General features: G+C 39.6%; 1 long non-coding RNA gene across 1 annotated transcript; it reads left to right on the top strand.

Moving 5' to 3' along the window:
* Nucleotides 1-379: 379 nt before the first annotated feature.
* Nucleotides 380-1,194, top strand: LOC116858934. The gene is made up of 3 exons (XR_004381050.1): nt 380-409; nt 734-813; nt 907-1,194. It is a non-coding gene; the product is annotated as an uncharacterized LOC116858934 (long non-coding RNA).
* The last annotated feature ends 15,232 nt before the right edge of the window (nt 1,195-16,426 follow it).

Here is a 16,426-nt window from a genome sequence, read left to right as displayed (position 1 = left end):
TTGTAGGGCCTATCTCAGTTGCAACACAAATGTTAGTTTGTAGTAAAGCACTTAAAACGTATAAATTGTTTTCATATGTCAATTAGTAAGGCCTAATCACCCAGGAGAAGAGTTGGATAACCTGTATTTTTAGTAAGCATCTCCTATGACTTCGTAGGAAAATAAACTAAATACAAAAGCTGTGGAAGAGAATAAGCAATATATAGTCTTTAAATTTCAACATTTATTCGGGTCACAGTGAAATCAGGTGTTCAAGCTGCCATTGCGCCATTCATTTTGCACAGTTTGTGACATTTGCATGTCAAATATATTGCATCATACAGGAAGTGGCTCTGACAGGCTTATCTGTTTTTGTACATTTGTCTGGTGCCAGCTGATGATGAAACCCATCTTCTCCAAGTGACACCAGGTAAGAGAAGCACTAAAAAAATTTCAAACAGGAGCCCACTGCTCCAGTCCCTGGTAAACTGGGGGAATGACACTTGGATATCAGTCCAAGACCAACATAATTTCATAAATTATACAGGGAATCATCTGGGGTGCCTCACTATTCTCTTTATTTGCCTGTGCTGTTGACTGACGAATCCTAGGCCATTACTTGACTTTGTCTGCCACCGTGTGGTTCCACTCCAGCTTTCTGAGGCCTTCTTAGGCTCCAGGTGTTGACTGTACAGATCCCTCAACCCCAGATGGCATGTCTCTGTCTTCGACATTTCCCCTCCTTATATTTCAGGCATTCCAGAATAGCCCTGAGGTTAAAGCGACACCGAATTTTTTTTTCCTTCTTAAGTTTTCTTCAAGTCTTTGGAAAAGGTAAGGTCAGTGCATATCCTGCTGACTTCAGAACTGCCCCTTCCCAAAAGGCCCTGTATTTTCAGACCAAGCTCTGATGCTCTAACTCCTTAGGCTGAAGATGAGTTTTTTCCCTGGAACTTCTGCCATTCTCATGGCCCTCTGCTCTACTATACCACGACTTTCTTGAACCTACAGGATAAATAGTTTATGCTCCCATTCTGGGCTTACCACTGAATGGCATATTCTGAAAGAAGTTGCAGCAAAGAGTGTATGTATAATTTGTCTGCAAGCTGTCAGATGGCTAGATTGTAGAAAACCTAGAAGGTATTTTCTGGGAATGCTCTAAGATACAGTTATGGTCATCTCAAATTATTGAGTGAGAACATGCCAGTTACTATACACACATTCAACCTAATAACATTTCTTCAAGGTAAATCATCTGATTTTATAGGCAAAGAAAGGGGCCTAAAGAAGTCAAGTAGCTTGCCCCAAGTCACAGAGAGTGGGGGAAGGAGAGATTGGAAGGAGACTAGGTGTGCTGCCTGGTCCAACGCCATAGTCTACAGTCTTCTAAACTCAAGACTTTTTGAAGTGGAAGGGCTTTAAGAAACCAAATCAGTGGAGATCCTAGAGAATCGAGATCATACTTCACTGTCTTCACTTTGTTATTTAAGGAAATGCAGCTATTCAAACACAAATCAAACAGGTGGATTATTCAAAAAGAAATTTCAGACACAGGTATTTCCCACTGCTCAATTGCTATCAGTTCAGTGACATTACAGGTCTTGATACACTGCAGAACTACTTGGTGGAGGCCACTTGTAGGCCAACAGGCTTGCACAATGGAATGCAGAAAGGGCCTCAGTGACCAACTGGCTGAGTACAGACAAGTCCATCAAGTGACCTACCTCAAAATACCCACAGGCCCCAACTGACCAATGGGCTACTTCCAACTAGGCACAGTTCCCCAAAAATGGAACTTTCCATATATCACCCTACCTCCTCTTCCCCTTTAAAAAACCAGCCTCCACCCACCGCTTCTCCTCAGGTGTCCTGCCTATACCTCCCTTGCAGTGTATTCGATAAACTTTTATCTCCTTTGTTCTGTCTCATGTGGATTCTTTCACTGCCTGTACTACTGGCTTCCACCCAATTACTGCCCCATATTGGGAGTCCTCAATGGATGGAGAGACACCCCATGGGGGCACCCAATTAAATCACCATTTTTGAAAACCCAGAATTCTGATATTTTGCGTGTGAATCATGGTTTAAGTTTCTGTAACTGGAGTACAGACCTTTCTGATAAGTTTAAGCTGATCTGAAACCAAACTGTGTTAAGTGAGAAGGCACAGCTTTCCTGGAATGATGAATATTAGCATATAATTAGTAAAACTGTCTTTTAATTCCAGCCTCTAGCAAGCTTCACTCAAGCACAGGTAATGTTTGGGTCCATCTAACAGTGCAAGAATATTATCTTTTATAAAGCCACTAGTCTAAAAGCTGGAATAGACTTTTTAAAAACATTTATAATACTGAGATCTGAGTATACCAAAAACTCAGTATTTATAATACTGAGATCTGAGTATACCAAATTCAGAGCTCTGAATTAATAGAATCCACGGGTTCTAATGAACCTTGAAATATCATGTGGCAAGGTATTGGAGGGTAGAAAAATAGGCCACCCCCAAATATTCCACATTGGCATAAGGATTATTTTGAGCCAAAGGGAAATGAGAAATATAAGAATAGCTCTCTGTTCTCCCTCATGTATCTAAAAGCAGGACATAAATTTATAAAAGTTTCCCCCCTCTCCTCTTGAAAAGAAAACACACTTAGTTTTCATTTTTGCTCTTAAACTCTAATTTCAGAACACTCTGACACCAGATCTGTGAGAAGTTTTCCCATTGAGCCATTCTCAAACACCAGCTGGGTGTCCTACAATTTAACTCAATTCTGGAATTACCTGGAGATAGCTTCAGATCCCACAGATTAAAGGGTTGGTCCCACAGGACTGCCCTTCTTCAAACATTAATCACAAGTCCAGGTTGTCACCTGGACTTCTGACCAACAAGCTACACATTGAAGTTTCCCACAATCCCTCCTTAGGTTAGATCTTTTGCTAATATGGCTCACAGAACTCAGAAAAATAGTTTACTTGCTAGATTATTAGTTTATTCGAAAAGGTTGTATCTCAGGAATAACCCAGTGGAAGAGAACCATGAGGCAAGTTATGTGAGGAGGGGTTGAACTCTGATGTCCTGTCCAGGTAAGCCACTCTTTTAGCACCTCCATGTACTTACCAACACGGAAGCTCTGAACCTCCTCATTTAGGATTTTTATAGAGGCTTTATTACATAGGCATCATTGAGGAAATCATTGGCTATCTATAATTGGTTGAACCCCCATCTCCTCTCTACTCACTCTAGGTCAGGAGATGGGGCTGAAATTTCCAACCCTCTAGTCACAAGGTTGGTTCCTGTGGGCAATCAGTCCCCATCCTGTTGTTATCTAGGAACTTTCCAAAAGTCACCTTATTAAAATAAATTCAGTTGTCATTGAAGGGGCTTGTAAGAAAAGACATTTTTACCTTAATCACTCTGGAGCTATTTGAGGACAAAAGACCAAATATTATAATAAATGATGTTTCCTTTGCTCTAATAACTAGGAAATTACAAGGGTTTGGGGAATCATGAGCCAAGTATTATGTTTCTTATTATATCACATTATCACTCCTCTCTATCAAGAAGGATACAAGTCAATCATCAGAGACAACTCTAGACTCTTATCTGCCCAGAGTCTGTACAGGAATCTACATAACAAATTTTATGAACTAGTTGGATTTTTTTTAAGATTTTATTTATTTATTTGGTAGAGAGAGAGAGAATGCACATGTGCACACATAGGCAGGGGCAGTGGTAGGCAGAGGGAGAGGAAGAAACAGGCTCCCTGCTGAGCAAAGAGTTCAATGTGGGGCTCCATCTCAGGACCCTGGGATCATGACCTGAGCTGAAGGCAGACACTTAACTGACTGAGCCACCCAGGTGCCTCTGTGTACTAGTTCTTGTCCTCCCTTGGCTCCCCCAATATTTACCTTCCCACAATTTGGCATCCTAGAAATTTAATTTTTTGTTTTTATCATCTCTCTAAAAATTTACCATTCTTTTGTTAAGATGCTATGTAAACGTGGGGCACCTGGGTGGCTCAATGGGTTAGAGCCTCTGCCTTCAGCTCAGGTCATGATCTCAGGGTCCTGGGATCGAGCCCCACTTCGGGCTCTCTGCTTGGCGGGGAGCCTGTTTCCTCCTCTCTCTCTCTGCCTGCCTCTCTATCTACTTGTGATCTCTGTCTGTCAAATAAATAAATAAAATTTTTTAAAAAAAGATGCTATGTAAACTCAAGGTTAAACTATCCCCTTTGAGTGATGCATCACTGAGTTCTCCCACATCTAGGTACAGTGTCAGTGAACTTCTGTTCTTCTGGCCATAATTGGTCTTTTATCAGTCTGATTTGCAGAGCCTCATTAGAAAACCCAGAAGAGTAGAGGGAAAAATTTTGTCTCCTCCCCTACAATATTGTCAATGCAAAATGAACAAACCTTCTAGAATCTATCTCTAAAAGAAACAAAGAGAGTTTTATTTGAGTCCAAGTTAGGACAACTCCCTAGGAAACACGGTCTTAACAGGGAAGCAAGTGTTCCAGAGAATGAACAGTTTTTACGGAGTATATACTTTTTTATACCTCTTAAAGGCACAAAAAATTGTAAATTAACATATAGGTAGGAGTCACGAGTTTTAAGACCAAGGAACACAAAGAACAGGAGCATTAATCAACACCTTAAGGACAAGATGGTTTTCCTTTAAGCTACTCATTTACAAAACTTGGCAGGCCATAAATGAGGCTTTTGGGTTAAACAAAGTTTAGGTACAGTCATTTCGACTTAGCAAGAAATCCAAAATAGTTTCCTTTATATTAAGGCCATTAGAGAATTTTTCTCTCCTCAGCATGGGTATTTAGATTGTTTTAAGTACAAAAATGTAATTTTTATATTTTTCCCCTTAATCCACAAGGAAAATGAAATTCAAATATTTATGCTTCACAGATTTGAAGCACAACCTTCAAAGATTTGAAGATTAGGCCAGCAGCCACACTTACTTTATAGTTTTCAAGAAAAGGGAGATTCATTATTCCGTTAGTGATGATCAGGGTTCTAGGTTTCAGGGACTACCTAGAGAGAAACAACACTTTGAAAGACAGAACCCAAGAAAACAAATAGAAAAGGGGGTAAATTTCCCTAACAAGGAAAAAAAGCAAAGGGAGATAGGATGTTCCATACGTACAGAAATGTGGTTTTATTTACAAGAGCAATCCTGTCATGCCTTTAGAACAGTCTTCATTAAAATTTGCTAAGAGGGTAAATCTTATGTTAACTGTTCTTGTAAAAAAAAAATAAGTGATTAAAATAATAATAATAATAATAATAAAGAGAACAGAAGGAAACTTAGAGGTGATGGATATGTTTAATGCGTAGATTGACGTAATGGTTTCATGGGCATATACTTATCTTTAAACTCATCAAATTGTTTAAATTAAATATGTACTGCTTCTTGCTTGTCAGTCATACCGCAATTAAAAAGAAAAGAACGATAGTCATCATATGGTTGTGCCATAGGTCTCAAGACCCATTTAGGGAATTGTTCAAATGGTCTCTGATAACAACTTCTGAACAACCACCCCCAAACCCCGACATTAAATTACCCAGGGCATATGGAAGTCGAGGAAAGGGGTGTGGTGTGTGTGGCTAGAAACCTGGATGAGTGGGAACTTCTTATATATACCTACACTTGTTAGAGAAGAAGGAACTGAAAGACCCTGAAACCCACTAGGCTAGGGCAATATTAAAACACCATTTAACATTAGCATTGCCATGACCTGCTCAAAATTGATCAATGACCACCACAGAGGTGGTGACCGATGTGTTCGTTGGTCACTCAAACTGATTAGATTTTCTTTCTCTTCCTCATTCCTTTGTATTATAGAAGGGGGAACATCCCATACACCATATTTTTATCAGTAAGAAAATTTTATGATACATGATTGTGTAGTTCACTACTGAAATAATATGGTAATGGAGCTTAAATGACCAAGATGCAGGTTAATGGAAAGGACAGAGGGATTTAGGTGCTTGGAGTTGACAATATACTCAAAGGAAAGAGGCAAAAGAGCTGAGCTATCATATTTTCCTCCACGTTGTTCAACATGAAACAGCAGGATTATCAAGGAGACAAGAGCAAAAGCACCGTCTTGGAGAAAAAAAAAATCATTCATTTAGCGGAGATGTCTCAGAAAAGAGAAGAAAATGTCAAGACTTTCTCCAATCAAAGTAAAGCAACAGAAAGCTAGAGAAAGTTTGTAATACAAATACGTATGCAGTTGAAACTGCTAAAGGCCAAGTAACTGCTCCTTTGCTTCAAATGCAAAAAAACCCCAACACCTAAGAAACGAAGAACAGAGTTTCTGAGACCAATTATCTCTCACTTGAAATCAGACAGAATACTGAACAGGTCAAGAAGCAATTCACAGACCTGTACCCCTGAAACAAATAATACATTATATGTTAGTTAATTGAATTTAAATTTAAAAAAGAGGCAAACGCTTAGGGAAAAAAAGGACTACTTGCCCCACTGCCTCTGCTAGAAATGGGTGGTCTCATGGAGGTCATGGGGCAGTGGATGAGACAGTCATTGTTTCCTTCTCCTCAGCCCACCTATTATTTTGAAAGCTCCAGTTGACAGGAAACTCTAATATTACTTCTCCAAACTTTGTCTCGATTTTCCCCTGATGTGACCTTGTTTTTTGGCTTGAGAGAGAACCAGCAGTACAGTGTAGCATCTGAAGGCCTGCAGGGTGGGCTGTTTTTGTAGGACCAGGAGTCACTTCAGGAATGTGTCCAGTCCTAGTATTTTTCTGTTGACTTCTTTAAAATGTGTTATTCAGTAAAGTAAGCAATAGACAATAAAAGGAGAAAAGCATAACACAAATAACCATGCTGCCAAATGCGGTACTTCCTGTCCTAGATTGCTTACTTATTCCTCCAGAGTAAGGTTTTTTGGCCTTTACTTAGGACTGCAGTTGCCTCTCTGGCTGCCGACTCCCCCTGTTGTGGTTCCAAGGGGAAAAGCATTCTAGTAAACTATGAGCTTTCCTCCTTTAGGTCTTAGTTTCCTCATCTATAAATGAGGTGTGAAAATGCAACCAGACTACCTCACAAAATGGTTGTGAGACTTAAAAGGAGATAAATTAAACATTGGGACTTGAGGAGCCCAACTGAAGACATCCATGTTTTCCTTAGTCATGTTAGGAATAATTGAGGAATAAGACAGATGAATATGTCAGATAGAAAATGACAATACCACATTTGTTAGCAATAAAGCTAATACTGGAAAAATTCCTTCTATCTGCAAGTAGGTAGAATTCCAAACATGGAATCCAAGAATTAAAAGGACTTAGGCACCCAGAATTGGAATACTATAGTGTTCCTCCATGGTTCCCCTAGCCTCCTTCCCAGTAAACAGAGGGAATGGAGGAATAGGGGAGAATTTATGATTCTGTTGGGTAGTTTGCTCCCAAGAGGAAGAGGGTATGGTTGAGCTGAACTTGGTCAGTTTACACTTACCAGTCTCACCAATCTGTTGGGTCATTCCTTCTTTTCTGGGGAGAATCAAAACAAGAGATAGAAAGCACGAGGAGTGTCAAGTAAAGACATCCCCACATGTAAGGGCACATCAGGAATGGAGAAGAAGCATGTTCTTTACCTTCTCAAACAACCGACCTCGTTATAACACACAACACACACAGCACACAACACACATTTGTATTCAAGTATACACACACACACACACACACACACACATTTGTACTCAAAAGCTTTAAAAACAGTACTTTGTAAAGGTGTTAAAAGAAAATATACAATAGAACATGAAGGAGGTTTTCTGCAGCATTAAAGAAAAGCAGAAGCCAAAAAAGAGTAATCCAAATTTCTGATTTTCTCTTGCCTTCTTGCTTGCTTACTCTGATAACACCAGTGCCATACTTGGAAATGTTCTCTAGAGAAGCCCAGTGACGAGGAACCAAGGGAAGCCTCCAGCCACCAGGGCCCTGGTCCAACAGTCAGAGAGGAATGAAATCCTGCCAACGATGACACTGATCTTGAAAGGGATTCCTTCCAGCCAAGCCTTGAAGTGACTGCCTCCTGGCTGACACCTTGATTGCGGCACTGTGGAAAAAACTGAGGCAGATGTCAAAATGGGGCACTGGCTTCCTCAGAGGAGCTAACACCGGCCCTGCCTATCTCACCCAAGATATTGTTTGCAAAACCAATTTTGTTTCTCTCCAAAGAACTATATAAACCATATGAGAATTTGTAGGAACAGGTGAAGGTAAAATAACCTGTCCTGAACAATTAAAGTTAAGGTATAGGAACGCCTGGGTGGCTCAAGTCTGTTTAGTGTCACCCTTTGGCTTAGGTCCTGATCCCAGGGTTCTGGGATCAAGTCCTGCATCGGGCTCCTTGTTCAACAGGGAGCCTGCTTCCCCCTCTACCTGCCGCTCCTCCTGCTTGTGCTCTCTCTAACAAATAAATAAATGAAACCTTAAAAAAATAAATAAAGTCAAAGTATAAACAAAGTGAGAACTCAGCTGAGAGGTAATGCATCTGTGAACAAAAGAAAGTTAAGCAACTCTAGCAAATCCAGTGGCCCGTATCATCTAGTACAAGTACAGAGTTGCATTTAAAGAAGTACTCAAGGGCACCTGGATGGCTCAGTCCTTCAGTGCCTGCTTTCAGCTCAGGTCATGGTCCCAGGGTACTGGGCTCGAGCCCTGCATGGGGCTCCCTGCTTGGCGGAAAGCCTGTTTCTCCCTCTCTCACTCCCGCTGTTTGTGTTCCCTCTCTCGCTGTGTCTCTGTCAAGTAAGTAAATAAAATCTTAAAAAAAAAAAATTAGGAAGTACTCAAGTAGCCAAACAAAATTAATAAGAGGTTCCATTCTTTCCTCCAAATGCTGAGGAGCATCAATAGGACCCAGGACATAACCCACATTGACTATCCTCAATTTCCTCCACTCTGCAACTTTTTGAGTCCTGCCGAAGTCCCAGAACTTCTCACACACTTAATTTCCAAAAACTTTCTCTAGGCCTAGTTCTGAGTAACTTTTATTTTCCCTCTCCCCAATGCACCTGTGTTCTTTCCTAACAGGGAGAAATACTTTTTTTGTCTGTTTGTTTTGTTTTGATGGGGAAGGAGTTGTAGAAAAGAGAAAGAAAACTGAACTAAAGAACTTTAGTTGACACTCAGCTGCATGCTAAAACGAAATGTTCATAATTTTTATCTTTGGAAGGAAAACTGACCCCTTCTCCTGCTTCCATTATGGATCAGTGCGCATCACGTCTTACAGTCAGGGGAAAAGTTTGTACCTACGAAAAATCTCAAACAAACAAACAAACAAACAAAAAATAGGGATACTCTGTTTAGGTCTTGAAGCCTGAGCCTTTCCTGTAAGTTACTAACTCACTATTAAAAGAAACATTCATTCCTGACTTTTGCAGATCTAATGCATGAAGCTATGTGACTGGGCTAGTTATGAAGTTATTGTCTCTCAGCTCCAAACCACCCTTCTCTATCCTCCTTTGTGATACATGACTGGAACTCAACAAATCACATTTTGCTTTGCTAGCTGGCGCCTTAGCAAGATCTTCCAATAAGGATGCTAGGGGGTTGGAAGAGGAAAGGGGACTTGCTCTTTCCTGTTGGCTTCCTTCCCTGCTTCCGGTTCCTGTGAGAGCCCTTGGCAACACTTCCCACTCTGACAAGCAGCAGTTCATTTCCCACAGCAGAAGCTGAAACCAGTTTGCCACTTCTCTATCGCTCATAGAACCAGCCTTATCACATTCCTTCATGGAACCAACAATGGCCAGCTCATTCTTCCTCCTCAAAGGGATGGGCCTCAGATCCAAAAGGATTAAAATGAACTCAGAGACAGACAGCATCACCAACCCAGGGATATCCCTTCCTCAGAGAGTTTCACCTCCACTTTTGACCCTTCCTCAAAACTTTTAAATTTTAATAATCCCTTTATTTTGCTTCCACAGCTTGAAGAGGAATGGCTATTTCTCTGATAACCTAAGCATTCAGGTTTTACCTTTTCTGCTGCGTAGTTAACAACTTTATGCCTAGTTAACAATCCTTCATATTGAGTTCTTTTTGTTGAAGTAACTGGTGTGGTTTCTTTCTCCTGACTAGACCCTGAAAAATATAGAAATATGTCCTACGAATGGTCCTAGAAAATGGGTCCTCAAAGAGAATTGGAGGACTGATTGAGTCATGTCCTTAGATAGAAATGCATTGCTGACTCCTTACCAATGAGAAGTGGAATGTTAGTAATCCAGAGTATTTTAGTTTTCTACTGCTGTGTAACAAAGTAACAGATAGTTGGTGTTCTAGGCTTTCTATACTATTCTTCTCAAAATTCTTCCAGTATGTGCCCACTATCTGGTTCTACAGTTTCTCCTGAACCCTCAAGTAGGCACCATAGAATCATCTCATTTCTGGTACCATAATCTGTGTTAGTTTTGGGGGGTACATAATAAACGACCACATTTTAGCAACTTCAACAACATACATTTACTACCTCACAGTTTTTATGTGTCAAGGGTCTGGGGTCTGCACAAGTAGGTCATTTCCCAAACTCGTGTAATCATTAGCAACATACACCACATGGACTGTGTTTGTTACATAGAGTTACTTAGCAAATAACTGGACAGATTATCAGGTTGGCATACTATATAGAGTTTTCTGCATTTTCTTTTTGCAAATATCTCTTGGAGCTCTTTTCATAACAGAACAGCAAGAGGTCTTATGTATTTTTTTTAAGATTTTATTTATTTGACAGAGAAAGATCACAAGTAGGCAGAGAGGCAGGCAGAGAGAGAGAGGGGCAAGCAGACTCCCCGCTGAGCAGAGAGCCCGATGTGGGGCTTGATCCCAGGACCCTGAGATCACAACCTGAGCCAAAGGCAGAGGCTTATCCACTGAGCCACCAGGTGCCCCTTATGCATTTTTTAAGTGATAGATAGTTTTTCATTGTATGGGTGTACCAAAATTCTTTAATGTCCCATTGATGAACATATTTTGCTACTGTGAATAATACTGCAGTGTATATCACTTTGCCCACATGAGAACAAGGCCATTGCTGGCCCACTGGTGCTGTCTTAGTTAACTCCACCTTATTCCCTATGTCAGAGACACGGAGACAAGGGCTTGGGTGCAGTAAGTTTAATGAGATGTAATCCCAGGAAGCCGAAGTAAGGAAGTAGAGAGAGTGAGATGGAGGAGGAGGAAAAGCCAACATAAGCGTGTATTTTAGAAGTTTCTAGGACCTACTGAGAAATGTACAGAGCATCCCAGAATTGTTCACAGAAGGCCAGAAGGCTGGTGCATTTCTGCACTACCTTTTGTGCCTCATTGAATAAAGGTTGCCCCCTTGATGCATTAGCCTCTCACACTCCCAGCACTAATTTTACCGTAAGGAAAGAAAGCTGTCAACAGAGATGAGTCTGAGACCATAATACCAACCAATGCAATGTGGCTGAGAGAGGGCTGAACTATGTGATGCAGTTACTAGAAATCTCAGTTATATTTGCCTTTGTGAAAATTAGAAAAAAGGTGCTCCCTCTAGGCTGAGGCTATCTTGCATTCTCATAGCATCTGGGTTAATTTTGAAAAGGCTCTTTTCTCTAAGCTCTTCTTGTCTCTCCACCAGTGCCAGGGGGTTAAATTAAAAAGGAGAAGACAGACTGGATTTCAACAGCTTGGCCTAAAGACACTCACGAAGTGAACAACTTGTGCAACAGTACAGTGTGCCCCTGGGTACGCATGTGTCAAGAGGTTACATCCCTAAGAATAGGTCAAAGGTATAATCATCATTCTTTCCCTGACTTGGTATCCTCACACATTTGCAGTGATAAGTACTTAGCCAGACTTGAGGGAACTGAACTGCAGATCTCTGGCCACCCTTTCTGTACTTCCTCCTTTCTGTCACTCTGCTCACAAATTCTATCTGCCCAGGCCTTTCATGTTCCAAACTCTATTCCCCAACTTGGGGAGATTTATGGGCTCTGCATGGGTTTCTCTGGCCTGTATAAGCCTGGAATCTCTCTCTAAGCAGTGAACTTGGACCCTCAAAAAGTTTGCCTTGCTTATTTACTATCTCTCCCAGATGACTGTTCATGCTGCTTGATGGCAAATATCTTCCAAATCATTTTTTCTTACATTTGTTCTGAACAGTGTCTAGGTGTGAAAGTAAATAGAGTACCAGTTACTCCTTCTTAGCCAGCAATGGGAATCTTTATATGTGCATTTTTAATTTCTATTAATACCTCCATGCTGGTTATACCAATTTCTATTCCAACTAGCAGCGACTTGTAAGTGCCTATGTGTTGTGTTCACATGCCAGCCACAAGACAGAATGTTATAGGTTTAAATCGTATCTTAACAATAGTTTCAATATGCACTTATCTTACCATAAGTGATATTGAGACTCTTTTCAGATATTTAAGAACCATTTGCATTTCCTTTCCTATAAACTCTTCATTCATATCCTTTGCCCATTCTTGCTGGGTTGTTGGTCTTTCCTTAATGATATATTGAGGTCCATTGCTTCAAAGGGTCACATCACAAGTTGAAGGTCACACCAAGTCAAAGGAAAATGCTTCGTTATGGTGCACCCTATACCACTGATGTTTTATTTATGAAGCATCATAATATTTTAGATTTTATCTTGGAATTTCTCAAGCAGCATATGAAACTGAAAACACTTTTTTAGTAGCTGCAATAATGTTCTCAATACATGAGAACACACACATGTAAACATATTTTGAAGCTAGAACTTCGAAGACAGGTACGTGTACTGCTATCTCTAAGTGCATTGAGGTTAGGGATCAGAACCTTTTTTTAAAGATTTTATTTATTTATTGACACAGAGAGAGTGAGAGAGCACAAGCAGGGGAAGCAGTAGAGAGAGAGGGAGAAGCAGGCTCCTTGATGAGCAGGGAGCCCAATGCGGGACTCCATCCCAGGATCCTGGGATCAGGATCCCAGTCAAAGGCAGACACTTAAGCATCTGAGCCACGCAGGCACCCCAGATCTTATTTTTATAGTTCAAGTTTCCAGAATATTTTAGGATCAATCTCTCTCTCCCTACCACCCCCATATATATATGTAAAATACGTGCTCTCTCTTAAAAAGGGTTCTCTGATATGCCACCCAGCATCTCATACAATGGCAGAAGTCCTAAGGTTTCCTTTTATTTTCATAACTCTGTCTTCTGGCTTCCCTTTTAGACTATATTTTCTTCCTTCACAATGTGCTTAGTTTCCTTATAGTAAGTCTATTCTTGTTAATCCCTTGAGGAAAGTTTTACTATGTCTTCATTTTCATCACAAAGAATTCACTTTTACCAAAGAATTTGAAAGAAATGTACTTTTATAAAAACATTTTTGTGGGGCTCCTGGGTGGCTCTGGGTTAAAGCCTTTGCCTTCGGCTCAGGTCATGATCTCAGAGTTCTGGGATCAAGCCCCACGTTGGGGCTGCTGAGCCTGCTTCCTCCTCTCTCTCTGCCTGCCTCTCTGCCTACTTGTAATCTCTGTCTGTCAAATAAATAAATAAAATCTTAAAAAAGAATAAAAATAAAAATAAAAAACATTTTTGTTATGGAGGTGAACTTTAAATATGGTGAGATACATATACTTTAAATGTATGATTTGATGCATGTTCCTAAATGCACACTCATGCAGCATTATGATTTTTCCTGGACCCTAGGTACTTTTGCATTCGTGTGTCCTTTTCTTTATAAAAAATGTTAAAAATTATATTTTATGATTGTGTTGGTAAAACAACCAATATAATCGAAGATATGTGTATTATCACTATATTCATTTTACATTTCTAATTTTCAAAGAAATGAAAATGAAAATATTTTCATAGCTCCTAAAAATCTTGTGGGTCCTAGGCGTACATACTGTGCCTACTGTAGAAGTCAGCTTTGTGTATACATCTCTGTAGCCATCACCCTAATCAAGATATTGGATATTTCAGGGCACCTGGGTGGTGGCTCAGTTGCTTAAGCATCTGCCTTTGCCCCAGGTCATGATTCCAGGGTCCTAAGACTGAGCCCCACATCAGGCTCTCGGTTCAGAGGGGAGCCTCCTTCTGTCTATCACTTTGCCGATTGTACACTCTCTCTGTCAAATGAATAAATAAAATCTTTAAAAAAAGAAAAAAAAAATGATAGAGAATATTTCTGTTACCTCAGAAAATTTTCTTGTGCTTTCTTCCTGGGGGTCTCCATCCCCAAAGGCAACTACTTTTCTGATTTCTATTACCTTATTCTTGAGCTTTATATAAATATAATCATAGTTTGTATTCTTTTCTATCTGGCTTCCTTCATCAACAAAATATTTTTATGATTCATCCTTATCGTTGTGTGCATTAGTTCATTCCTTTTTATTGTTCAGTAGTACTTCATTTTATAATATGCCATAATGTGTTCCTCAACTCTCCTATAAATGGATATTTGAGTTTTTTTCTACTTTGGGGCTACCATGAATAAAACTGCTATGAACATTATTGTACAAGTTTTTTTGTGGACATTAAGTTTTTGTTTTTCTTGAAAAATCACCTAGGAATGTAAATACTGTGTCCAAGGGATGGAAAATATAGATGTATTGCTTAATTTATAAGAAACTGCCAAACTGATTTCCAAAGTAGTTTTACCATTTTATGTTACCAACAGCATGTATGAGAGTCGTGTTTCTCCATACCAACATTTATTCTCTTTTTAATTGTAAACATTCTTATGGGTACAAAATGGCACAGTATTGTACATTTTTTCCCCTGAAAATTTTAAAAAGAAGTAATGAAAAATGAAATTTACACATCCCCATCCAATGTTTAACTTGAAAAACACCCTTTAGGCATGTCTTTATTCTATCTTTCTTTTCACCAGTAACTAGTGAGCCTCTCTTTTTCTCCTTAGTTGTTATCCATCAGCCCCTCCCCTAAATTTTGGCCACAGTAATCATCACAGCATTAGCTATTGTAATGAAAGTAGTTTCAGGAAAGTGGGGAGAGAAAAAAATCTAGAATGTAATTGTTTGGATGTTCATATTAAACTGTCCTCATGTTTTCATAAAGAAAACAATCCACTCACCACGGTAACAGGTAGCAATGTAAATTTTACAGACAGGAGAGATAGATGAAGGAATTTATATCACATAGCACACGGAATTTTCTAGAAAATTCCTCATTAGACATCTTCCTACTCTTTTTTCCCCCAACTAGCAGCCACCAGCTCTCTTCTTATTCAGTTTCTTATGCTAGTCAGTATACCACCTACTCATGAATGCTAATACTGTTTTTAATTTGAGAAAGGTCACCATATTGAGATAACAAGTCATACACCATCTGTCTTCCTTTAGAAGCCCATGAGGGATTATACATGTAAAATAAAAAATAAATAAATATATATATATATTTATTTATATATATATGCCATAATGTGTTCCTCAACTCTCCTATAAATGGATATTTGAGTTTTGAATGAATTACTTTTGGCAGCCTGATTACTTAATACAAAAAACACTTTCTCCTATGTAACAGTAAGGTCATCATGGAATAGTCCATCTGTCAGATTGCATAAAAAGATCTTCCCAAAACAGATATATAGTAAAGCAAAATAAATAAATAAAAACACTCTACCAACACTATTACTATATATACAAACGTCACTGTTGCTGCTGTTAAATTTTTGGAAATCTGCATGAACATCATGTTCTCTTACATCTACCCTGCACAACTAGGAATGGCTGCTCTGTTGTACCATCATGGAGATGTGTGATTCTTTGGAATGCTTGTAGCTGTGCCCTCCAACATAGCAAGGAAAGTAATAACCTTTATGGATGTTTATAACAAGCTAAGTTATATTTACACTATTACACTATATTTACACTACAATTTACACTATCAGCCCACCATGGAAAAAATATGCAACACCAAAGAGTCTTGTAATTTCCTCTTCAAATCTATAGATGAGAAAATACACCTGGGTGGAGTTTAGGATTATATAAGGAGAAAGGGGAACACTCCTACACTGTTGGTGGGAATGCAAGCTGGTGCAGCCACTCTGGAAAACAGTATGGAGGTTCCTCAAAAGGTTGAAAAGAGACCTTCCCTACTACCCAGCAATAGCACTACTGGGTATTTACCCTAAAGATACAAATGTAGTGATCCAAAGGGGCACGTGCACCCCAATGTTTATAGCAACAATGTCCACAATAGCCAAACTATGGAAAGAACCTAGATGTCCATCGACAGATGAATGGATAAAGACGATGTGATATACAGGGCACCTGGGTGGCTCAGTTGGTTAAGCGATTGCCTTCGGCTCAGGTCATGATCCTGAAGTTCCAGGATCAAGTCCCAAATTGGGCTCCTAGCTCCATGAGGAGTCTGCTTCTTCCTCTGATCCTCTCCCATCTCAAGCTCTCTCTCTCTCTCAAATAAATAAATCTTTTTTAA

The sequence above is a fragment of the Lontra canadensis genome, unplaced genomic scaffold (assembly GCF_010015895.1).
Source record: "Lontra canadensis isolate GAN:19392208 unplaced genomic scaffold, GSC_riverotter_1.0 scaffold4, whole genome shotgun sequence".
In the NCBI taxonomy this organism is placed as follows: Eukaryota; Metazoa; Chordata; class Mammalia; order Carnivora; family Mustelidae; genus Lontra; species Lontra canadensis.
This window is presented reverse-complemented; position numbering and strand designations above follow the sequence as displayed.